General features: G+C 41.2%; 1 non-coding gene across 1 annotated transcript; it reads left to right on the top strand.

Annotated features, from left to right (window-relative positions):
- The first annotated feature begins 9,570 nt into the window (after positions 1-9,570).
- trnaa-cgc (transfer RNA alanine (anticodon CGC)) lies at positions 9,571-9,641 on the top strand. Its single transcript has one exon. It is a non-coding gene; the product is annotated as a tRNA-Ala (tRNA).
- Positions 9,642-26,921: the final 17,280 nt, after the last annotated feature.

Raw genomic sequence — 26,921 nt, 5'->3', positions numbered from 1 at the left:
TCTGACCGCCCCATCATCTCATATCACCAGTCACCTAATCTGCACAACCTTCTTGTTCACAGCTCCCTTGACCGCCCTCAGCAACCATCCACACCAGGTACTTTCCCTTGCAACAGAGCTCGCTGTATCGCCTGCAAGTACACATCCAACACCACACTCATTCAAGGCCCCTCAGGACAATTCTGGATCACCCAGATGGCATCTTGTACCTCCAGCAACCTTATTTACTGTATCTCTTGCGTAAATGCCCAGTTTCTCTCTATATTGGAGAAACAGGAAGGAGACTTGGAGACCGCTTCAGAGAACATGTCAGGGCTATGAAGATTAAAGATCTCTCCACTGTTTCTCATTTCACCTCTGATGGCCATGACCACTCTAATCTCTCCATCTGTGTTCTCAAAGATGGTTTTCTGAACTCATACATTAGAAAGAATACCAAAACCAAACATATCCTGCAGCTAGGATCACACCTTACCCCTTCTCTAAACGAAAGACTACTATTCTACTAAATTTTCTCCATTCATTGGAAGTTTCATTTCACACCTCTCAACACCTATTCTGACTTCACACCTCTTGATTGGCCTCTCTTTCTGTCCCCTGCTCCCGCCTCTCACCCCTCCTCCCTCCCAGCCTTTGTTCTCCCACTACATTACCTTTGCCTACTGCCTTCTCTCTCTCACACCTGAATGAGGCTCCACGGCCGAAACATTGTTTTCTCTCTTCTTTTTTTTCAGCATGGAATAAACCTATTACTTGTTCCTTAACAACCGGAAACAATATCTTCGGTCTTTCCAGAGCTGTAAGTAGTCATTCCAAGTTTATTAACTTGTCTCTGTGCTTGTATGTACTCTTCAATAGCCACTGATGTTCTGTACAACAGCTATTTTTAAAAATAAATTTGCATTTTTTTGGACTGCTTTTAAAGAATTGGCACATTTGGCAGAGCGGCGGCTCTGTGGCTAAGGATCTGCACCTGTGGCTGGAAGGTTGCTGGTTAACATCCCACGGTCGGCAGAGGAATCCTACTCCATTGGGCTCCTGAACAAGGCCCTTAACCCCATCTGCTGCAGGGGTGCCGTATAAATGGCTGACCCTGCGCTCTGACCCCCAGCTTCTCTCCCTGTATGTGTGTCTCAAGGAGAGCAAGCTGGGATATGCAAAATAGGAATTTCTAATGCAAGAAATTGTATATGGTCAATACAGTGATCTTATCGTATTGGCACATGGTAATCTCCAAGGAAAAAGTAATAGGTTTATTCCATGCTGAAAAGAGAAGAAGAAAACACAATGTTTTGAGCATGGAGCCTTCTTCAGTTATGATTTGATTTTTTACAATCATACCCACACAAACTTTCCAATTTTAAAAAATCTTGCAAACACAACCCAGATATGTTGACTTTTAAAAAACAAAAACAATTTGGGGTATTTTTTTTAAGAAACACATACTTCTTTTCTAGTTTTTTATGTGGCTGTGACTGTCAGAAATCCTCAGTGAAAAGGTATGCAGATCCTGTGCAGATGCAGGAGCAAGTAGTTATTGAGACAGGCGAACAATCCAGAACGAGATTGTTAGGTGAAAGGTAGATCGAAATACTGGAAGTACAGAGAGAAGCAAACAATTCAAAACAGAAGGTAAGGTCCAAGGTCGAGAGGCAAAAGGGAGTTCAGTAACCAGTAAGCGAGATTCAGAGTAAACGCGAGGTAGAGCTCTCAAAGAGAAGACTCAATACCGAGTAGCGGGAAGCGGGTTTGAATGGTTAAAACAGTGCTTTGCTGGTGGATTAACAAATGTTATTATTAACCCGCTGCTGGTACTGGTTAGTTCTTTTGTGAGTTGATCTCCCCTGGCTGGTGGTCGTGACAGTGACAGAATGCTGTTTTGTGATTGATGCTATATCAAAATATAGGGTCCCTCAAAAATTAAACACAGAAATAAGAACATTTAATGGCTTGTACATCTGTTGCACTCCTACACTATTAACATCCATTGGGAGTTGAATTTCAATTATGTTTCCACTTCATTCAGATGTGTTCCCTATTTTTCAGATTTTTGGCAATGCCACATGTTAAAGGAGGACAGAGGAGTAGGAGGCCAGACCTGTGGTCAAGGGCTGGTGAAGTAGGGAATGAGATCAAAGAATTTCTGAAGTTTTCTAAGCTAGAAAAAAAATTAGGTGGCATGACAATATGTGGTCAACACTGTCAAACAGAGTCCTTGGAGAGGATTGCTCCAGCAACAGGAAATGGTTATCAGTGATTTGGCATGAAGATAGAAAAAAAGTAAGAATCCAAGTGCTTAGGGCGCAGAAGGAGGTGAGTATTGGTAAGGATTCCAAACCAGATGACAGTACACAATCTATAGTCAATATTTCAAGTCAAAGTGAGGGACATAGTTTGGAAGGCAACACAGAGCTCAGAAGTTCATCAGAAGATACAGAAGATGCATGGGCTGCACACGGCAGCACAGACAGTGGTGACATGTTTGAAGGAGAAAAAATCTGTGTAGAATCAGAAAAAAAGCCTGAAGAGCACAGTGAATATTCCCAGGGGGCAAGCGTGCCTGGGACGTCACCTCAGGATAAAAGGGGATTAAGAAAGATTGTCTGTGCCTAACACTTTCCAAGTATGTCTGAAGGCTGAACGATGGAGAAAAATACCACCTCTAAAAGGTACATCTAAACTAAGATGACCATGGACCCATATGTTATATAGCGAGGTCAGGAAGATAAATCATTGCTACCCAATAGCCTTCAAATACCAATACATCAGGAAAGAGAACAGCAGAAAAAAAAAACTTTCTGATGATTAAAGCAGTCTGTACTTTCAGTTCCTACCTTCAGTACCTTCAGTTCCTGTAATGTAAAATACATAATGATAACAAGACACAAACCAATGGGCAATGATGACATCACAATTGATGTTGTTCGAGTAGGAAAAATACAACACAGTGAAAGGGAAACAAAATTTCGACAGGCACGTCAGCCTTATCGTTGAAAGATTGCCCGTGCCCTCACAAAAGGAATCAGCAATGTGTACTACAGGCAGCTGAGCAGAACTCCGCTTGCTGAAATTGCAGCAGGCAATTTATCTAAGGCTCACAAGCAAGTATTAAACACTTCAGCATTTACTATTCGAATACCACACTTTGTCTAAACACTGCCGCTTCTTAAGCTAATGAGTAACGGTTTTTGAGCACGCATTGTGTTGTTAATACTTATATTAAAAAAGCATAAATTCACATAATGGAATTTGGACTGAACAAAGTAGTCCAGCCCCTTTACAACATTACATACCCACTGATTAAAGCTTAAAACTACAGCAGCAGGAGTAACAATAATGGCAACAACATGTTTGGAGTTCGGCATTTCATTTATTCTGCGGAAACATCGTATGGGAATGAACTGCCTGAGATAAAAGAGTAATTGCGGCTTCAGATCGTTTTTACAGAGCATTGCGTTGTTCTGTTCATGCTGACTACACGCTTTAAATTTGTCGTTTACTGCAAGCGTTGCTTTTCCAGGTTTTTCTGAAATTCCTCGCATTTGAGCCAGCACTAAAATATTTCATTCCCGTCGCTGAATACATCGTGGAAACGGTATTTGCAACGGAATGCTGTCACACATGAAACCTCTTTGTTATTCGGTTCTGAAGTTTGAAAATGAAAATAAAACGGGGGTCACTTCATAGGCTTGAAAGAAGTCCAAGCAGCATAAAAACCCGCGAATTCTCACAAATTGCATTGTGCTGCACCTTTCTTCTGCCTTAAACATTTGAATGCATACCTTACTGCTGCTAATCACATTCACGTGTTTACAAAGCTTTTTTCTGTCCGTTCTGTTTTTGCTAAGCAGTGTCTCCGTTTTCCTCGTACTGTGATTGTCAGCGAGCACAACAAGACTGAAACAGTGTAAAGGCAGGTAAAAAAGACAGGGTAAAACACCTGACTGTCAGGAGTGGGATTTGAACCCGTGCCTCTATTTGGAGAGCGAAACACAAAGCTTATAAGAAGCTGTGAATTTGCTGTTTTAAACTGCTCGACTATCCTGAAAAAATGTGTGCTGATTGCACCAGTCGCATGCGATTTTCCGTAACTTTAGGACGATATATACGACTGGACGAACACAATTTGTGGCGTTTAGCATGACATGGAAAACGGTACCGGAGCATTCGGGTCCGGACTACCAGACTCAGAAACAGTTTTTATCCCCGCACTATCAAACTATTAAACTCCCAGCTTCTCTCACTCTCTCCTCACCTCTCACCTATGACCTGAACCTCACAGTGCCTTCTTTCTTACCAAAAACCCAAACACACATTGAAAATCTACCTCTACCTTACATGTCAAAAAGCTCACTCCCCATCATTTCTATCCCTTTATTCCATTCTTTTGATGCATGTTTTTGCACATAACCTGTTACCTTTTTGTTGTTTTGCACACTGCCCATTGTTTTTTTTTTGCACATCGGCTGTTGTCTCTGTCTTTCTTTTGTTATACAATTGTATTGTTGTTGTGTTTTTTTCTTGTACTACTTATGTCCGAGAGCTAGCTAAATAGCATTTCGTTATACCATATACCTGTGTATGAGTATAATGACAATAAACTTGGACTTGAACTTGAACTTGACATAGTCTTGCAGGCAGTATATTATTTTATCGTTTACTCGTTTAATAAAACATGGTCTTCTTGTTCCTAAGTCAGATTTTTAGTGCTTTCGAACGTTACTTCCAACCTGGACTGACAGCTCACCCGATATGTTTGTGATCAGACAATGGAGTCGGGGGCTGTACCAAGCGCACGTTCCTTCCCAATGCTGAGGCGATCATTCGGAAGATAGGTGTGAAGAGAGACAAGCTTTGTCGACTAAAAAACAAGGCAGGATATGCAAGAATATTAATCACTGGCGACAGTTATGTTCTCTTACTATTGAGACTCCTACATTGCAAGTTTTTTTGAAGACTTTGAAACAGGCATGGGTGGGGTTTGAAACCACAATCTTCAGTTTACAAGACCGACACCTTATCACTTGGCCACTGGACCTTCGAGAAAGCATGGGAATAATGTTGTTCAAATTATTTTTTTCTGAATCTGGTTTACATCGCCTGGAGGCAGCAACAACAGTAAAAGGGATACTTAACAAGGAGATACGCTGTAGCAGTGCGACTCCAACAGATGCTCCTGAAGAGACTGGAGGTTTAAGCCAGCTCCTTAGAGCGCTCGGCCACGTTACTCTCAACAGCGGCTCTTCAGCTCTTGTTGTTTGACCTAGTGTTTTTATAACGCGTGGAATTGACCGCAACTTCGTTTTCTGAGATGCTTTCTCTCACGTGGTGAAATCTCGACCTCTTTGGCATCTCTGGCTATAGTTCTTCTGTAGAGCAGGCTTTCACACCTCTGCTTATAGTGAAGTCATTTTATTTTTACAGGAAGACCCATTCCATAACGATCTCTCCTGTTTTAGAAATGCTTCATAAGGCGTGTTTGATTCAACGGACAAACAGTATACTAATTGTACAATGTAGATTTATCCGGCATTCATACTGGATTTGAGTGGGATTCTGAAATACTTCTTGCAAAGGTATTCAGACTTTCTTGAACCTATAATAAAAAAACAGACCTGAAACTTCCTAGCTTCCAATCTCTGATGTTGCTGTCCTTAAACTCGGACGTGATGTTCTGCAGACGTGTGCATAATGTCCTGTTTTCTTACAGTGTAGACATTTTGCTGTTCACGCTCCGCATTCATCTGCTTTGTGCATTGTTAGTCCGCACCTTTAACATGTAATGTCAGCCGTCCCCTGTTCTTCTATATCTCTAGCATGACTGCGTCCGGCTGCTCGGCTTTTGTTTGTAAAGTTTGAGCGAGCGCCCCGTTCAGTGTCACTTTGTCACTGTGGTCAGAAAGCATTCTTGATTCTGCTTGAGCTGCTTCATGAATTCTAGCGACTGTAAGAGCTCTTTCTAAAGTCAGCCCTTCCTCCTGCAGCAATTTATAGTCTCTTATGTGCACATTTTTCCACAAGTTAATCTCTTAACATGTCAGTTTCCAATACTCCAAAGTCACAAGATTTAGCCAGTTCTCTTAGTGCAGTCACAAAAGCAACAACAGATTCGTCCTGAGACTAAGTTCTCTGCCTAAATTTATGCCGTTCCAAAACCACTTTTCTCCGCGGTGTAAAGTAAGCGTCTAAGGCAGCTACAGTCTGTTCATATGTACCTTTTTCTCCAGGGAGGTTGGCGAAAATCCGCTGCACGGGAGCCCCGATACAGTGCAGTAGTGTAGCCCGTCTCACGGCATCCTGAGCTTCTGTAGATCCACTGGCTATTTAAAAAAATCTGTACGACTCCATCCATATCTTGTATTCCGTATACAAATACGGAGCTCCGAGGTTCAGTAGAAATGGTGGAAAAAGCTGAGCATAAGCAAAGCTTCTCGGCGCGGCTGCCATATCTTCCATGGCGCAAGCTAAACGAAAAGTCCGAAAATTCAGAAGTTCGTGTTCTGCTCGCTTTGAGTCCGTTAACCACTCATCTCTCGTCGCCATAAATGTTGTGTATCTTAATAAAGAGACGTTTTCATATTAGTTTAACTATTTTATTAACTACACAGATCACGCCCTTACACCATATATTCCCGCCTTCTACTCTCTCAATCTGTTGTCTCGCGATGTCTACTCACTATACTACATTAAGCATGACTTCTTGTTGCAGTTGAGCTCAAAGCTGGAGATGAACTCCATATTCTACCGCCGTAACTAGTCCGAAACGTAGTACACAGTACACACTTTTTAAGTGAACTCAGGTTGTTAAAAAATTAAACCAGCGCCCTGTCACAGAAACGTACCCCAGTCTCCCGCGCAACAAGCGGGGGTACTCAGCACTATACTAACGAGGAGCGCTTGTCTGCAGCTGAGCGTCAGCTCTGTTTACTGTCAGCAGTCATTTCCTCATTTCTAAAGACTTTTTCACTTGCTCTCAGCTTTTAAAGACGGTCATAAACGCTCAAGAAGTAATTCATGTCAGTTGGAAGTCTGTTTCTGTTGTCTCAGCTCTTGATAAAGAAAAGCCGTGCGTGGGAGACTCCCTCTCTGAAGAAGTTTGCCGTCACCCTGCGAGGGAGAAGAGCCATCAATCACCGAGGCAACCACTGAGACAGTTAACATTAAACACGTGAAATGCGAGATGTTGTGACTTTTTTCCCGCTTAAGGCTTCTATCGTTTCTACTCTAACGAGAAAGACCTCTTTATTAGAAGTGAGATTTTAACAAACGTCTCCAGGGTTAACTGCGACCTGAACGCAACGCCTTAGACCACCAGCCATCTTGCCTGTGGTACTTAGAGCAGCGCTCAAAAAAAATGATCAGAACCCGAAAGCGCTTCTTATGCGGATCAGTATATTCCGATACCACTGGTTCTGCAGAAGAAATAAGAAAAGCCGAACTCAAAGCAGTGTGTTGCCATTACGGGTACTCAGTAGCTGCTTTAAGATCTACTCACACCGTGTTGCCATTAAGGCTACCTAGTTAAAAAAAAAACTTATCGTCATCTTTTTGAACGTGATTATTAGACACCCGTTAAATCTCCACCGAGGTTTCTTGAGAGATCGTTCAGCGAGCGAGTATTAAAAAACTACGTCGCTTCCAACCTCTGCTCTCACTGTAAACTCGGACGTGATGTTCTGCAGATGTGCAGTGTTCCTTTCCTCTTGTCGTATTCAAGAGTACTCACTGTGTGCGCTCCTCACTGCGTGTTCTGTACTCTACTGTGATTTAATTTAGATGATTACGTGGAGTAGAGTGACAAGATCTACTTGAACATTTTCGGTTTGTGAAATGAAACACTAAATACAGTACTGTAAATACAAGTAATGGACATTTAAAATAACCACAGTACAGCTAGAAGAGTGAAAGATAAGAGACTATTTAGAATGACATTCACAATAGACTTAAGAACAGCACAACCGCCCGAAGAGGGACTTGAACCCTGGGCCCTCAGATTAAAAGTCTGATGCTCTACTGACTGAGCTATCCGGGCTCTGAAAGAAAGTCGACACTGTCGGGATCCTCGCAAGTCACCTGTCTCTTGTGCCTAAGAGCAGTCATACCGGACCCGTCTGGAATGACCACTGACAGACTTTATCCAGAAGCGACGGCACCACTTCCAGTAGAATGAGTGAGAAATACAGCATGACATGGGTAGTTAAGGGGCTCCCACAATCCATCTTTCCTCACATTACTAATTTTTTTCAATAGCATTTTGACCTTTTTTCACATTCAGATTTTTTTTCACATTTAATAAAATCTTTTAATCAACAACATTAAAAAGAAAACAAATGGAACATTTTTGGGAACAATAATTAAAAAAAAAACTTTCAATGCCTTGGTTGTTTACGTGTGCACACCCTTTATAAAGGGAGTTGCAACAGTGCTGAAATGTAAAGAGCATTTCTGTAGAGAAAACAGCATTTTTTCTGCCTTGATGTTAAGCTTAGGGAGCCTGTCTTTTAGAAATTCTATTTTATAACACCTTGCACAGCCTCCCGGCAGACTAACAAATATTTTTTTGGAGAAATTGGCTCACACACCGGAAGACACTAACGTTTATTTACGTTAGAGTATGTAAAACTCAGGCTTTAACAGATGTTCATGATGTTTCACACGGGGTGTTACCTGTTGTAGTTTTTCAAAAGATGTGTTAGCGGACAACAAATTATCTTGAAAAGATTTGGGTTTGTACTGGCTGGGATTCAAACCCGACTCAATTATTTGGAAGGCGCCTGTACCACCAACGCACTTCCGAGAAGCACCTGCAAATTGTCACAATCCTCTCTCTCACCTACAAAGTTATGGAGAAACAGACGTCCAATGAAAACTAATCTTATTCACTCAAGGCTCCACTCTTTTGCTGTGAAGTCATTTTAATTAATTTTAGCTTTGATAAGGTGTCGTTTTTGCCTCTTAAAGTTAAAATCTGCTCCTTTCTTCCTGGTATAGAAATAACATGTTCCATCTTTGTTTAAAAACACCACTAAAAGTAAATTATTCAGCTCTAACGCCTGTGTGCATTGACAAGACATCTCAAAAGGACTTATCAAATAAGAACACGATCCTTCCTGTTACCATTCCTGTGGTGGGGCGTTGTTTCACCCTTTTATTTTCTTCTACAATATTTGCAGACAGGGCTTTATCACTCGAGTTGTACAGAACAAGTGTACATCGGTCCATGAAAATCATCAGTAGTGCTGTTTTTCTATGCATAGTTTAATCAAGAGCACTTAAAAGATGCAAAAAGCTTTCAAATAAAACAGAATTGAAAGACAGTCGAGTAAGAAGGTAGAAAAAAAGCACTCCCCCGTCTGGGAATTAACCACCGTCGCACGTATGACTGGATACAAAAATAATAGATTAATTTGTGCCCAGTCTCTTGAAGCTTCAATGCGATTATTTCTTCATTCCCATGCATTTACTCTGTAGTAGAGGAAACGCGAAAGTGGGAAACTGCAGGCATTCTTCGTGAGTGGTGGATTGTGATCAGTGAGCATCTGGACAAGTCTGTTCCATTACTTTGCCATCGGGGATGTAGCTCAGTGGTAGAGCGCATGCTTCGCATGTATGAGGTCCTGGTTCAATCCCTGGCATCTCCAGGTGCTTTATATTACAGTACTCACATTGCAATCTTTTGTTGAGTGAGAACTCTTTCATTGTGTTCAGAGAGAGCCAGGTTTACACAACTAAATGCAGGCACACTCGACGTGCTGCAGAGTTGCGCTGCTGTTTTAAATGTACCTCATTTAGTTCTGTTAAATCCTAAATTATTTGAACTAACCCTAACCCTAATAATTTAGTTCAAATTCAGGAAATCCAGAGATTGCTGCACACTTGCCGTGGCTGTTGCAGAAAACACCTCTTGAATCTCACCCGGGATTTCTTGAGAGATCATTCAGCGAGCGAATCCTCCTTCTGATCTCCGCACTAAACTGAAAGCTTCACGAACTCCTCACTGCGTGTCCTGTACTGTTACAAGTGCTCTCGTGTAGATGTGAAGCACAGCCATAAACACACTTTGAACTTTTGCCGTTTGTTAATGAAAATGCAAAAGAGCATGACAAGTATTGATCGTATAAAATATCCATGCCACAACTCGAGAAAGTACTGAAGGACTACATATCGACTTTTGATGATTACAAGAGATTCAAGAAACACAACGGTCCGCACCTGGGTTTGGATCCTGAATGCTAGAGTTAAAAGAACATAACCGACGTTTATGACCTATAAACTCTCTAAATTGTCTTATAGTTTATGAAAGAAAACACTTTCTTAATAATTACTTACTGATGATAGACGATTTATTGAATTTTAACAAAATCACAATTACAAACTTTTTCGGTTAAACTGTTATTCACATACTCTAACGTAAATAAACGATAGTGTCTTCCGGTGTGTGAGCCAATTTCTCCAAAAAAATATTTGTTAGTCTGCCGGGAGGCTGTGCAAGGTGTTATAAAATAGAATTTCTAAAAGACAGGTTCCCTAAGCTTAACATCAAGGCAGAAAAAATGCTGTTTTCTCTACAGAAATGCTCTTTACATTTCAGCACTGTTGCAACTCCCTTTATAAAGGGTGTGCACACGTAAACAACCAAGGCATTGAAAGTTTTTTTTTTTAATTATTGTTCCCAAAAATGTTCCATTTGTTTTCTTTTTAATGTTGTTGATTAAAAGATTTTATTAAATGTGAAAAAAATCTGAATGTGAAAAAAGGTCAAAATGCTATTGAAAAAAATTAGTAATGTGAGGAAAGATGGATTGTGGGAGCCCCTTAACTACCCATGTCATGCTGTATTTCTCACTCATTCTACTGGAAGTGGTGCCGTCGCTTCTGGATAAAGTCTGTCAGTGGTCATTCCAGACGGGTCCGGTATGACTGCTCTTCGGCACAAGAGACAGGTGACTTGCGAGGATCCCGACAGTGTCGACATTCTTTCAGAGCCCGGATAGCTCAGTCAGTAGAGCATCAGACTTTTAATCTGAGGGCCCAGGGTTCAAGTCCCTTTTCGGGCGGTTGTGCTGTTCTTAAGTCTATTGTGAATGTCATTCTAAATAGTCTCTTATCTTTCACTCTTCTAGCTGTACTGTGGTTATTTTAAATGTCCATTACTTGTATTTACAGTACTGTATTTAGTGTTTCATTTCACAAACCGAAAATGTTCAAGTAGATCTTGTCACTCTACTCCACGTAATCATCTAAATTAAATCACAGTAGAGTACAGAACACGCAGTGAGGAGCGCACACAGTGAGTACTCTTGAATACGACAAGAGGAAAGGCACACTGCACATCTGCAGAACATCACGTCCGAGTTTACAGTGAGAGCAGAGGTTAGAAGCAACGTAGTTTTTTAATACTCGCTCGCTGAACGATCTCTCAAGAAACCTCGGTGGAGATTTAACGGGTGTCTAATAATCACGTTCAAAAAGATGACGATAAGTTTTTTTTTTTTAACTAGGTAGCCTTAATGGCAACACGGTGTGAGTAGATCTTAAAGCAGCTGCAGAGTACCCGTAATGGCAACACACTGCTTTGAGTTCGGCTTTTCTTATTTCTTCTGCAGAACCAGTGGTATCGGAATATACTGATCAGCATAAGAAGCGCTTTCGGGTTCTGATCATTTTTTTTTAGCGCTGCTCTAAGTACCACAGGCAAGATGGCTGGTGGTCTAAGGCGTTGCGTTCAGGTCGCAGTTAACCCTGGAGACGTTTGTTAAAATCTCACTTCTAATAAAGAGGTCTTTCTCGTTAGAGTAGAAACGATAGAAGCCTTAAACGGGAAAAAAGTCACAACATCTCGCATTTCACGTGTTTAATGTTAACTGTCTCAGTGGTTGCCTCGGTGATTGATGGCTCTTCTCCCTCGCAGGGTGACGGCAAACTTCTTCAGAGAGGGAGTCTCCCACGCACGGCTTTTCTTTATCAAGAGCTGAGACAACAGAAACAGACTTCCAACTGACATGAATTACTTCTTGAGCGTTTATGACCGTCTTTAAAAGCTGAGAGCAAGTGAAAAAGTCTTTAGAAATGAGGAAATGACTGCTGACAGTAAACAGAGCTGACGCTCAGCTGCAGACAAGCGCTCCTCGTTAGTATAGTGCTGAGTACCCCCGCTTGTTGCGCGGGAGACTGGGGTACGTTTCTGTGACAGGGCGCTGGTTTAATTTTTTAACAACCTGAGTTCACTTAAAAAGTGTGTACTGTGTACTACGTTTCGGACTAGTTACGGCGGTAGAATATGGAGTTCATCTCCAGCTTTGAGCTCAACTGCAACAAGAAGTCATGCTTAATGTAGTATAGTGAGTAGACATCGCGAGACAACAGATTGAGAGAGTAGAAGGCGGGAATATATGGTGTAAGGGCGTGATCTGTGTAGTTAATAAAATAGTTAAACTAATATGAAAACGTCTCTTTATTAAGATACACAACATTTATGGCGACGAGAGATGAGTGGTTAACGGACTCAAAGCGAGCAGAACACGAACTTCTGAATTTTCGGACTTTTCGTTTAGCTTGCGCCATGGAAGATATGGCAGCCGCGCCGAGAAGCTTTGCTTATGCTCAGCTTTTTCCACCATTTCTACTGAACCTCGGAGCTCCGTATTTGTATACGGAATACAAGATATGGATGGAGTCGTACAGATTTTTTTAAATAGCCAGTGGATCTACAGAAGCTCAGGATGCCGTGAGACGGGCTACACTACTGCACTGTATCGGGGCTCCCGTGCAGCGGATTTTCGCCAACCTCCCTGGAGAAAAAGGTACATATGAACAGACTGTAGCTGCCTTAGACGCTTCCTTTACACCGCGGAGAAATGTGGTTTTGGAACGGCATAAATTTAGGCAGAGAACTTAGTCTCAGGACGAATCTGTTGTTGCTTTTGTGACTGCACTAAGAGAACTGGCTAAATCGTGTGACTTTGGAGTATTGGAAACTGACATGTTAAGAGATTAACTTGTGGAAAAATGTGCACATAAGAGACTATAAATTGCTGCAGGAGGAAGGGCTGACTTTAGAAAGAGCTCTTACAGTCGCTAGAATTCATGAAGCAGCTCAAGCAGAATCAAGAATGCTTTCTGACCACAGTGACAAAGTGACACTGAACGGGGCGCTCGCTCAAACTTTACAAACAAAAGCCGAGCAGCCGGACGCAGTCATGCTAGAGATATAGAAGAACAGGGGACGGCTGACATTACATGTTAAAGGTGCGGACTAACAATGCACAAAGCAGATGAATGCGGAGCGTGAACAGCAAAATGTCTACACTGTAAGAAAACAGGACATTATGCACACGTCTGCAGAACATCACGTCCGAGTTTAAGGACAGCAACATCAGAGATTGGAAGCTAGGAAGTTTCAGGTCTGTTTTTTTATTATAGGTTCAAGAAAGTCTGAATACCTTTGCAAGAAGTATTTCAGAATCCCACTCAAATCCAGTATGAATGCCGGATAAATCTACATTGTACAATTAGTATACTGTTTGTCCGTTGAATCAAACACGCCTTATGAAGCATTTCTAAAACAGGAGAGATCGTTATGGAATGGGTCTTCCTGTAAAAATAAAATGACTTCACTATAAGCAGAGGTGTGAAAGCCTGCTCTACAGAAGAACTATAGCCAGAGATGCCAAAGAGGTCGAGATTTCACCACGTGAGAGAAAGCATCTCAGAAAACGAAGTTGCGGTCAATTCCACGCGTTATAAAAACACTAGGTCAAACAACAAGAGCTGAAGAGCCGCTGTTGAGAGTAACGTGGCCGAGCGCTCTAAGGAGCTGGCTTAAACCTCCAGTCTCTTCAGGAGCATCTGTTGGAGTCGCACTGCTACAGCGTATCTCCTTGTTAAGTATCCCTTTTACTGTTGTTGCTGCCTCCAGGCGATGTAAACCAGATTCAGAAAAAAATAATTTGAACAACATTATTCCCATGCTTTCTCGAAGGTCCAGTGGCCAAGTGATAAGGTGTCGGTCTTGTAAACTGAAGATTGTGGTTTCAAACCCCACCCATGCCTGTTTCAAAGTCTTCAAAAAAACTTGCAATGTAGGAGTCTCAATAGTAAGAGAACATAACTGTCGCCAGTGATTAATATTCTTGCATATCCTGCCTTGTTTTTTAGTCGACAAAGCTTGTCTCTCTTCACACCTATCTTCCGAATGATCGCCTCAGCATTGGGAAGGAACGTGCGCTTGGTACAGCCCCCGACTCCATTGTCTGATCACAAACATATCGGGTGAGCTGTCAGTCCAGGTTGGAAGTAACGTTCGAAAGCACTAAAAATCTGACTTAGGAACAAGAAGACCATGTTTTATTAAACGAGTAAACGATAAAATAATATACTGCCTGCAAGACTATGTCAAGTTCAAGTTCAAGTCCAAGTTTATTGTCATTATACTCATACACAGGTATATGGTATAACGAAATGCTATTTAGCTAGCTCTCGGACATAAGTAGTACAAGAAAAAAACACAACAACAATACAATTGTATAACAAAAGAAAGACAGAGACAACAGCCGATGTGCAAAAAAAAAACAATGGGCAGTGTGCAAAACAACAAAAAGGTAACAGGTTATGTGCAAAAACATGCATCAAAAGAATGGAATAAAGGGATAGAAATGATGGGGAGTGAGCTTTTTGACATGTAAGGTAGAGGTAGATTTTCAATGTGTGTTTGGGTTTTTGGTAAGAAAGAAGGCACTGTGAGGTTCAGGTCATAGGTGAGAGGTGAGGAGAGAGTGAGAGAAGCTGGGAGTTTAATAGTTTGATAGTGCGGGGATAAAAACTGTTTCTGAGTCTGGTAGTCCGGACCCGAATGCTCCGGTACCGTTTTCCATGTCATGCTAAACGCCACAAATTGTTCGTCCAGTTGTATCAATCGTCCTAAAGTTACGGAAAATAGGATGCGACTGGTTCACTCAGCACCCATTTCTTCAGGATAGTCGAGCGGTTTAAAACAGCAAATTCACCGATTTGTGTCTTTTAAGCTTTGTGTTTCGCTCTCCAAATAGAGGCATGGGTTCAAATCCCACTCCCGACAATCAGGCGTTTTACCCTGTCTTTTTTACCTGCCTTTACACTGTTTCAGTCTTGTTGTGCTCGCTGACAATCACAATACGAGGAAAACGGAGAAACTGCTTAGCAAAAACTTAACGGACAGAAAAAAGCTTCGTAAACACGTGAATGTGAGTAGCAGCAGTAAGGTATGCATTCAAATGTTTAAGGCTGATTTATAACAGCAGCAGAAGAAAGGTGCAGCACAATGCAATTTGTGAGAATTCTCGGGTTTTTATGCTGCTTGGACTTCTTTCAAGCCTATGAGGTGACCCCCGTTTTATTTTCATTTTCAAACTTCAGAACCGAATAACAAAGAGGTTTCATGTGTGACAGCATTCCGTTGCAAATACCGTTTCCACGATGTATTCAGCGACGGGAATGAAATATTTTAGTGCTGGCTCAAATGCGAGGAATTTCAGAAAAACCTGGAAAAGCAACGCTTGCAGTAAATGACAAATTTAAAGCGTGTAGTCAGCATGAACAGAACAACGCAATGCTCTGTAAAACGATCTGAAGCCGCAATTACTCTTTTATCTCAGGCAGTTCATTCCCATACGATGTTTCCGCAGAATAAATGAAATGCCGAACTCCAAACATGTTGTTGCCATTATTGTTTCTCCTGCTGCTGTAGTTTTAAGCTTTAATCAGTGGGTATGTAATGTTGTAAAGGGGCTGGACTACTTTGTTCAGTCCAAATTCCATTATGTGAATTTATGCTTTTTTTTAATATAAGCATTAACAACACAATGCGTGCTCAAAAACCGTTACTTATAAGCTTAAGAAGCGGCAGTGTTTTGACAAAGTGTGGTATTCGAATAGTAAATGCTGAAGTGTTTAATACTTGCTTGTGAGCCTTAGATAAATTGCCTGCTGCAATTTCAGCAAGCGGAGTTCTGCTCAGCTGCCTGTAGTACACATTGCTGATTCCTTTTGTGAGGGCACGGGCAATCTTTCAACGATAAGGCTGACGTGCCTGTCGAAATTTTGTTTCCCTTTCACTGTGTTGTATTTTCCCTACTCGTACAACATCAATTGTGATGTCATCATTGCCCATTGGTTTGTGTCTTGTTATCATTATGTATTTTACATTACAGGAACTGAAAGTACTGAAGGGTAGGAACTGAAAGTACAGACTGTTGTAATCATCAGAAAGTTTTTTTTTTCTGCTGTTTCCTGATGTATTGGTATTTGAAGGCTATTGGGCAGCAATGATTTATCTTCCTGAACTCGCTATATAACATATGGGTCCATGGTCATCTTAGTTTAGATTTACCTTTTAGAGGTGGTATTTTTCTCCATCGTTCAGCCTTCAGACATACTTGGAAAGTGTTAGGCACAGACATAATCTTTCTTAATCCCCTTTTATCCTGAGGTGACGTCCCAGGCACGCTTGCCCCCTGGGAATATTCACTGTGCTCTTCAGGCTTTTTTTCTGATTCTACACAGATTTTTTCTCCTTCAAACATGTCACCACTGTCTGTGCTGCCGTGTGCAGCCCATGCATCTTCTGTATCTTCTGATGAACTTCTGAGCTCTGTGTTGCCTTCCAAACTATGTCCCTCACTTTGACTTGAAATATGGACTATAGATTGTGTACTGTCATCTGGTTTGGAATCCTTACCAATACTCACCTCCTTCTGCGCCCTAAGCACTTGGATTCTTACTTTTTTTCTATCTTCATGCCAAATCACTGATAACCATTTCCTGTTGCTGGAGCAATCCTCTCCAAGGACTCTGTTTGACAGTGTTGACCACATATTGTCATGCCACCTAATTTTTTTTCTAGCTTAGAAAACTTCAGAAATTCTTTGATCTCATTCCCTACTTCACCAGCCCTTGACCACAGGTCTGGCCTCCTACTCCTCTGTCCTCCTTTAACATGTGGCATTGCCAACAATCTGAAAAATAGGGAACACATCTGAATGAAGTGGAAACATAATTGAAATTCAACTCCCAATGGATGTTAATAGTGTAGGAGTGCAACAGATGTACAAGCCATTAAATGTTCTTATTTCTGTGTTTAATTTTTGAGGGACCCTATATTTTGATATAGCATCAATCACAAAACAGCATTCTGTCACTGTCACGACCACCAGCCAGGGGAGATCAACTCACAAAAGAACTAACCAGTACCAGCAGCGGGTTAATAATAACATGTGTTAATCCACCAGCACATGCTCTGCTGTGCGGCAAAGCACTGTTTTAACCATTCAAACCCGCTTCCCGCTACTCGGTATTGAGTCTTCTCTTTGAGAGCACTACCTCGCGTTTACTCTGAATCTCGCTTACTGGTTACTGAACTCCCTTTTGCCTCTCGACCTTGGACCTTACCTTCTGTTTTGAATTGTTTGCTTCTCTCTGTATTTCCAGTATTTCGATCTACCTTTCACCTAACAATCTCGTTCTGGATTGTTCGCCTGTCTCAATAACTACTTGCTCCTGCATCTGCACAGGATCTGCATACCTTTTCATTGAGGATTTCTGACAGTTTTCTTCTTCTCTTTTCAGCATGGAATAAACCTATTACTTGTTCCTTGGAGATTACCATGTGCCAATACGATAAGATCACTGTATTGACCATATACAATTTCTTGCATTAGAAATTCCTATTTTGCATATCCCAGCTTGCTCTCCTTGAGACACACATACAGGGAGAGAAGCTGGGGGTCAGAGCGCAGGGTCAGCCATTTATACGGCACCCCTGCAGCAGTTGGGGTTAAGGGCCTTGTTCAGGAGCCCAATGGAGTAGGATTCCTCTGCCGACCGTGGGATGTTAACAAGCAACCTTTCAGCCACAGGTGCAGATCCTTAGCCACAGAGCCGCCGCTCTGCCAAATGTGCCAATTCTTTAAAAGAAGTCCAAAAAAATGCAAATTTATTTGTAAAAATAGCTGTTGTACAGAACATCAGTGGCTATTGAAGAGTACATACAAGCACAGAGACAAGTTAATAAACTTGGAATGACTACTTACAGCTCTGGAAAGACCGAAGATATTGTTTCCGGTTGTTAAGGAACAAGTAATAGGTTTATTCCATGCTGAAAAAAAAGAAGAGAGAAAACAATGTTTCGGCCGTGGAGCCTCACTCAGGTGTGAGAGAGAGAAGGCAGTAGGCAAAGGTAATGTAGTGGGAGAACAAAGGCTGGGAGGGAAGAGGGGTGAGAGGCGGGAGCAGGGGACAGAAAGAGAGGCCAATCAAGAGGTGTGAAGTCAGAATAGGTGTTGAGAGGTGTGAAATGAAACTTCCAATGAATGGAGAAAATTTAGTAGAATAGTAGTCTTTCGTTTAGAGAAGGGGTAAGGTGTGATCCTAGCTGCAGGATACGTTTGGTTTTGGTTTTCTTTCTAATGTATGAGTTCAGAAAACCATCTTTGAGAACACAGATGGAGAGATTAGAGTGGTCATGGCCATCAGAGGTGAAATGAGAAACAGTGGTTTTTGGAGAGATCTTTAATCTTCATAGCCCTGACATGTTCTCTGAAGCGGTCTCCAAGTCTCCTTCCTGTTTCTCCAATATAGAGAGAAACTGGGCATTTACGCAAGAGATACAGTAAATAAGGTTGCTGGAGGTACAAGATGCCATCTGGGTGATCCAGAATTGTCCTGAGGGGCCTTGAATGAGTGTGGTGTTGGATGTGTACTTGCAGGCGATACAGCGAGCTCTGTTGCAAGGGAAAGTACCTGGTGTGGATGGTTGCTGAGGGCGGTCAAGGGAGCTGTGAACAAGAAGGTTGTGCAGATTAGGTGATTGGTGATATGAGATGATGGGGCGGTCAGAAAAGAGGGCCCCAACAGAGGGATCATCCTGTAGGATGGAAAAGTTGTCGTTAACAGTCCTGGGGATAGGAAGTGTGTTAGGGAAGCACCAAAGGAATGCGGTTGTTACGGTGGGAGTTCCTGATTGGGTTGATGGTCCAAAGGGTGTTTTTGGCTCGGGCAAGGGCCCTGTCAATAACACTGCTGGGGTATCCTCTGTTGATGAAAAAGGAGTTCATTTTGAGGGTTTGGTTCTGGAATTCGATGTCGTCGCTGCATATTTGTTGTAGCCGAAGGAACTGTGAAAAAGGGAGAGATTTTTAGTATGTTTGGGGTGAAATGAGCTATACAAGAGATAGCTGTGTGAATCTGTGGGTTTGTAATAGACAGAAGTGGAGAGTCTGGGGTAGTTGATGGAGAAGTTGATGTCCAGAAACTGAAGAGTAGTGGAAGATATGTTAACTAATATTTGAGGTACAGGTGGAAGTTGGTGTAATGGTGCAGGAAGCACTTAAGCTGATCGTTGGAGTATGTGGCGGCACTGACGCAGTCATCAATATATCACTTGTAGAGGTCAGGGACATAGCCAGTGTAGGAAGCAAAGAAGCGTTCTTCTACAGGGTACAGGAAAGTTGTTATAGAGATAAATGGTATTCATGAAACAAATAATGTTGCAAAAAACTTTGCCAAAAGTCACAACCCATTTAACATTCATCAGACAGGTTGAATCAGTTGGATATCTCTTAGGTTCAAAATGCACTCAACGGCTGTATAATGCAAGCTCAAGAGTCAAAAGAACAGTAGTGAACTACAGTTCTTACAATAATAAACAGCCATTTGATCTTGTGAATGATCTATCATACACCCTTGAAATGATGTTACAGATTTGGAAGTTTGCACAGCTTGTAGTCTTTCTAACTCCATGAGTCACACAGACAGGGAGAGAAGCTGGGGGTCAGAGCGGGTTGGCCACTGTGCTCTTGTGCCAAACAGGTCATACAAAGACTGCCATTCCTTATATCTTTCCCTGAACCTGTGCGTCACTTCCTCACCTTCCAGAAGCAAAATATCGAGCTTCCACACACCCTTCCCCACAGTAACAGCTGTTGGAATAGAAATTGTACATGACAGCAGACAATGGTCAGAGAAAAAAAAACAGGGGTTAGGCCTGTGGTCTTGCAAGTAAAATCACGTATCAAACAAAAGGCGTGAGGCTTGGGTCCCATTAGACTAGTGCCTTGTGAAACCTGCCCTCCCCTGACTATGAAGTTTGAAGCCATCTTTCAGTTTAAAATCTTTACATAATGTTTGCAATAATATTGATGATTTATCAAATTGGACCCGCCTCTCGCCCCTCATTCTGCCTTCTCTTTCTAAAAGAGAATTAAAATCCCCAGCTAAAACCACTGGTTCCCATCCCAATAAATATACTCAGTTCCTGAATTAGGACATATCTGTCATGTGAGCAACTCAGACAATATATATTTAAGAGTTTAAATTAGACATTCATGAAACCCAGATACACCACCAGTGCTCTCCCTGGTTTCACTACAAGGTGCTGACGTACCTCTACCATCTTATTTTTAATTAGAACAGCTATACCATCAGATTTATTTTCTTTGGACCCACTCCAGATTGATGGGCCCAATGTCCCCAGTTCTTCCATTTACCTTCCTCACAAATGATAGGATATTCCTTGCCCTTAACTTGGAGCGAATGCTTCTCACATTTATTGACACAATATTAAGAGCCATACTTAAAGTAGGACCAGGGGAGACTAAAAGCTCTGGCTACAATCATTCAGTAGGTGACACCTACCCAACAGGCCTCCCCCCCCTTTTGCTTTAATTGTCTCCTCCTCCACCACCCCCACAATCCATAGGATATTTCACCACCTGCCCTCCTTGAGTCTTTGGTTCTAAAGCTTGGTCAGTAAGATCACATATATTAGAGACATCTAAACCCATGGGAGAACCTACCCGAGGACTCGGAAAATGATCTTCCCTCACTCTTCTACTCGGAGTTCAATCATTTTCTAAATCCAATGTCTCTTTTAGACTGCACCCTCTGTTCTGTACATTTCATTTGAGCACTTTCAGTCTCCACAGGTGGCAGGCTATTGGAAGAGTTCCCAGTTTTGTTCTATTTGCAAAGGAATTTGGACAGTCTTTAAACACATGACCTTCACACTCACAGAGATTACATTTCCTCACGCTTGTACATTCAGTATATGCATGTCCAATTTCCTTGCACTTAACACACACCACCTTTGTACAAGCATCCACAAAGTGACCCAGCTCCCCACATCTCCTGCACGGTTTTGGCTGCCCTTGGTAGAACACAAGGCCTCTATTTTCACCTAATCCAATCAAAGAAGGAATGTGTTTAAATCCACCATAACCATTTTTTGTCTTCATGCAATGAAACAGGTACTCTCCATGCACAGTTCCAGATGCCATCATCATCCAAGACTTTCTGAAGCTCACCTTTCACTAAACAATACTTAGACAACCATGTCAAAACATCTTCCTTCATCACCATCTCATTAAACATGCGAACAATCACAGTCCTATTAATTAATAATAATTGCTTACACTTATACAGCGCTTTTCTGGACACTCCACTCAAAGCGCTTTACAGGTAATGGGGACTCCCCTCCACCACCACCAATGTGCAGCATCCACCTGGATGATGCGACGGCAGCCATAGTGCGCCAGAATGCTCACCACACATCAGCTCTCAGTGGGGAGGAAAGCAGAGTAATGTAGCCAATTCATAGGGGGGGATTATTAGGAGGCCATGATTGGTGAGGGCCAATTGGAAATTTGGCCAGGACACCGGGGTTACACCCCTACTCTTTTCGAGAAACGCCCTGGGATTTTTAATGACCACAGAGAGTCAGGACCTCGGTTTTACATCTCATCCGAAGGACGGCGCCTGTTTACAGTCCAGTGTCCCCGTCACTATACTGGGGCATTAGGACCCACACAGACCACAGGGTGAGTGCCCCCTGCTGGCCCCACTAACACCTCTTCCAGCAGCAACCTTGGTTTTTCCCAGGAGGTCTCCCATCCAGGTACTGACCAGGCTCACACCACATTAGAAAGATCCATCAGCTTCTGCCATTCAAACATTCTAATCAGGCCCACATCTTTTTTTCTACTCTATTTTTATCCAAAATTGTTCCAGTAACTTCGCCGATTGAAACTAATGTCAAAACCAATTCCCTTCAGCAAAGTGATTAAGCATTTGACATCTAATGCCTTAATCCTTTCTGTAACACCTTCCTTGAAAAGTCCAACCGTGAAATATCACCCGAGTGAGCCGAACCCTCACCACCCTTATACACCAAAAGTGAGCAAAAGTAACGGTGCATGCCGACTCTACAGGCCGCCATGGCCGTTACAAATGTGTCAAAAGCAAACTTAACCTAAACCGAAACCTCTGCTGTGCACCAAACCCACCAAAACCCTATTCCCTTAATCTTACACTTATACAAAAACTCCACTCTCGACTTCTGGGTTTAACCCTTTACATCTCAAACACTGGTTAGAGACTCAATGTGTCCCAGGCTCAGCGGTTATATAGGACAGGACTTGGCGAGCTGCAGGTGAAACTTGTTGTTCTGCGCTCCCCGTGCGGAATGCTCGTCTCCTCCCTCCAGACTCATCAAACCGCCTTCATACTCTACAGCGGGAAAAAAAAACTCCCTTTACTGTCTTCATACAGTACATCCCTCTTAAATCCCAGAAACACAGAAACTCCGGGGCGTTTCTGTGAGTCAGTACTAGGTTTCTCTGTTCGAGGTTACAAGCAGAAACAATAAAAGCGCTGAAAGCAGGAAGTTATTTCTGCTCGTAGGCATAAATGTGTAAAAATAAATGTTCTGATTCCTAAAACCTAATAAAATCCATGTAAGTCTCCTTTTCGTCCCCAATGCATATAACTGAATATAAACCAGTCACGTTCAGCTACTTTTCTGATGTATATGAATACACTAGTTCTGGTGCAGCTCTTACAACAAAGATACTTAAGAACTTTTTTTTCATACGAGCTCTTGCCGTTTTTAAATTGAATATTTTTTCATTTCAGTAAATCACACGAAACACCAGCAACACTCATTGTAAGCATCTGACCAATCACATTCCTGAATTTTAAACCCTTTTAGTATTTATTTTTAACTTGTTTTATTTTTTTAAAATTTTAAAACCTGTTTTAAGTATTCTTGCCATTTTTAGCATATTGTAAGTGGATTTTTTCAAATATTTTATTTTTTAAATCATATCAACCCATTGTAAGTTCCCATTGATAATTCCTGAGCTTTATAACTGTGTATTATTTCTTTTTACCTTTTTTAATTTTTTTATTATTTTACAGAGCTTTTTAATATATTGTGAGCATTTTAGTGTAATTTTAAAATAGGAATATCAATGCTCCTGACTTTTAAACCTGTATTTATTCTGATATTATTCTCTCCACCTGCAAATGAGGGAGGTATTTGATTTTAAATTTGTTGATTTGGGGGGAAAATGTACATTCATTTCCTTGTATGTATCACCAGTGGGAAACTTTTTTTGGATGAATTGCATTTTTGGATGAATTGCAATCTTTACTTCAAGGCCTTCAGGCTGATATAGAAATGACGGGAGATTTAAATGACACATTTGATAAATCAGACAGGAACAGCATAACATCTAAAATGGCAGAACTCTCTAAAGTACTGAAAAAATTCCGGCACATTCATAATAAATACAATTTATTTAATTTAAAGCATAAAATTTGCTTTAAAAAGAAAACCACAATTTGTACGATATCATATTTCAATATCGACATTCAGATGAAGAATTTGAGGATTTGAATATCATTGAAAAGTACATCGATTTTGGGACAATGTTTGCATCTGAATAATCCTTCCTCCTGGAAAGAAGGAAAAAAAAGTTTTGAGTCTCAGTCTTCAGGATCCCCCCCAAAAAACGTGCACATTTGTTTCTGATGTATTTTGGATAAAGATATAACTCTCATAGAAGATACATTTTATCAGTTGAATGCAGTCGATACTTTCGACTTTTTATATGATGATAGGACCTACTGTACATTTAGGGCTCAGTACTGATAACACTGCTTCTATTGATGGAGTAGAAATAAGTGATGTACTGGCAGTTTTTTTTCTGAGGTAAGAGGTCCTAGAACACCTCCTATAAAAATGTTAAGATTCAGAGCAAGAAATATTTTTCCACCTCACCTAATGCTATTGCATTAACGAGGCTTAAGTTGGTTTCTTATTCGCCAGCTGCTGCTTTGTGTTTTTCGTTCCATCTTAAATGCTACTGCTGTGATGTTATGTCGTCTTTCGCCTGTAGATGGCTCTCTACAGTCATTTTTAAAAATACTTATCCGGATGTATTATTGTACATTTCCTCAGTAAAGGGGAATATGTAAGTAGAGACTGTCCAAATTGCATTTTTGTATGAAACACATTTCAGAAACACAACTCACAATAAAACAAACTGGCATGTTATACCACGAGTAAATAAGACAAAGGCAAAACGTAAATTCACTGGCACTAACTGCATATTTTCCACGACCTTGCCTTCTGATCATAAAAAGTCTCAAACTCTTGCATTTTACAAGAAATTTTAATATAGCCGTTTTAAATGGGACATTTAGAACATGTCATATGAGACTATATGGTTAACTGAGGATGAGCAGAGGGTGATCGAACCTACCTCCTGGTTATAAAAATGTCTAAAAATTCTGACACAGATGTGTGATAGACAATGGAAAAGACTATCAAAATCCTGAACTTCAGGACATTGTACTGTACCGTTTTTTTTAAATATGACCCTCTGAACATGGCACGAGAGAATACATTGTCAAATGGTAAATGCAATGTTTGCTATATTTCTAGGGCCCTCCCTCCTGATTTTAAAATCATCTCATATTTCTGACATCAAGGTGTGAGACACAATATAACAGACTGTCAAAATCCTGAACTTCAGGACATTTTATGATACCATTTTAAAAATATGACCCTCTGAGCATGGCATGTGAGAAAATGGCATGTGAGAATGCATTGGGAAAAGGTGAATGCAATTTCTGCTGAATTGCTATTGCCCTCCCTCCTGATTACATACTCGTCTCACAATTCTGACACTGAGGTGTGAGACACAATGTAACAGACACTATTAAATTGTGAAGTACAAGAGATTATACTGTTACGTTTTTTTTAATATTGACCCTCTGGCATGTGAGGACTTGTAGTCAACAAAATAGCACACATTCTGCCAATTTGCTTTGTCCCTCCTTCCTCGTTACCAAAACATCTTAGTATACCGACACTAAGGTAAATGTCTCTAAATCCAGAAGTTAAGTTGTCAAAGTATATCAGAGTCAACCAATACTGATCAGGTTCTGCTGCTGCTGAGCCCGCAGCCTTCACCATAAGGTCCAATTCCCCAAGCCTGTACCCTTCAGAAATTGCAGTATAGAATGAAAAAAAACTCTAATAGATATCGGCCACTGTTGGTGATTTTCCTTTAAGAGAGATAGATAATACTTTATTAATCCCGTAGGGAAACTGACAAATGATTCTCCAGAAATTTTACGGAGTGTATCACTTTCACTGAGACCGAGGAGTGTTAAGCTGTACATGAGTCTTTGTGGCTCGGTTGTTAACAAAAAGGGTGGTGGTTTGAGCCTTCCCAGGGACGCTATGAGCCTTTTAATGTACACACCCGTCTCACTTTACCTCCACGGCCGGTCTTGTACCGCAATCAAATACAGAGCCCGCAGGGGGCTGTAGGCTCGCAAATATAGCTCACTGTGTATATAATGAAGAAGTGGAGGTTAGTTTCTCATCTGCATGTTGCAGAGCCTTATGCAACTCGCAACAACAGTTGGGGTTTGATCCCTGCACGGGCTATTAGTTGAAAGACCATTGTAAATGACGTGTAACAGATTTATCCAGCTGGCTTTTATGTTTCATACTAAATTGCTATCTTGAAACCAAAATAATTAGAAATATGGAACACAACTGTTGTTCCCCATGAAGGAAAGCTGTTTTACACTGACGTCACTCCTTTTTATTTAATCCAGATTTTAAAAACAACTCCGCCCTATCAAAGGAAAATGTTACACAAAAGTTGGAAAGCACACTCTGAATCCATCTGTATATTTGATTTCCGCAATCCGTTCAAGGCTGCCTATGTTAATCGTAAGTGTATAGATGAAACATTTAATATATTGTTCAGTTTAAATCAAAATGCTTTACTACTACAAGAGAGAAGTATAGTATGGAGGATGCGACAAATGTGTGATTTCTAGGAAGAAAACTACTTTTCTTTGCGTTCGAAATTAATTCGAAACAATTGACACACAAACCCTTTGTCTTTTTTAAAGAGATTATATCTTTAAACAGACAAATGTATAAAATGTGTTTTTTTTACCTAGAGATTTTGGACAGGGGCGATGTATTACTAGTAGAGGCTGCTGACTAACACTGTACTGTCTGGAGATCAGCTCCATTTGCAATAAAAAAACATGCGTAACAAAGCTGGAGAGCAGCTGAACTTGTGCTCAGTAGTCAGTATGGTGCTGAGGGTTCAATACTGGTGTTGTTGTATTAGCACAAGCTGCACAGGCTCTGAATCAGACCATTTCAATTAGTCTGATCAGTGCAGGACAAGTTTGCCCATGTCACCCAGCTCTGATTCAAGATCGAGTTGCATCTTCAACATTTTGTTTTTGTTTCTGATCATAATTTTCTTTAGTTATGATCGATATTGAATTTTTTCTAAGTAAAACAAAACTAATCAAACATGCAGGCAGATTTTTGAAAAGTATTAGGAGTTGACAGGGCGCTCCTTCGGAATAGTCGTCAGAAAATGTGAGTAAAGGAAAGTTACGTAAACTCTCACACACAGCATTAAAGACTGGAATCTGGACATTAAAAAAACTAGCTGTCTCCCCGTCGGTAATCAAACCCCGGTTTCCCGCGTGACAGGCAGGGACACAAACAACTTTACTAACTAGGAGCGCTTGCTAGCTATTAGGAGGCATTTACTCTTAAATAT

This window comes from Lepisosteus platostomus, chromosome 5 (genome assembly GCF_059453375.1).
Source record: "Lepisosteus platostomus isolate fLepPlt1 chromosome 5, fLepPlt1.hap1, whole genome shotgun sequence".
Taxonomy (NCBI): Eukaryota; Metazoa; Chordata; class Actinopteri; order Semionotiformes; family Lepisosteidae; genus Lepisosteus; species Lepisosteus platostomus.
Note: the sequence above shows the minus strand (reverse complement) of the source record. Positions and strands in the feature narration are given on the sequence as shown.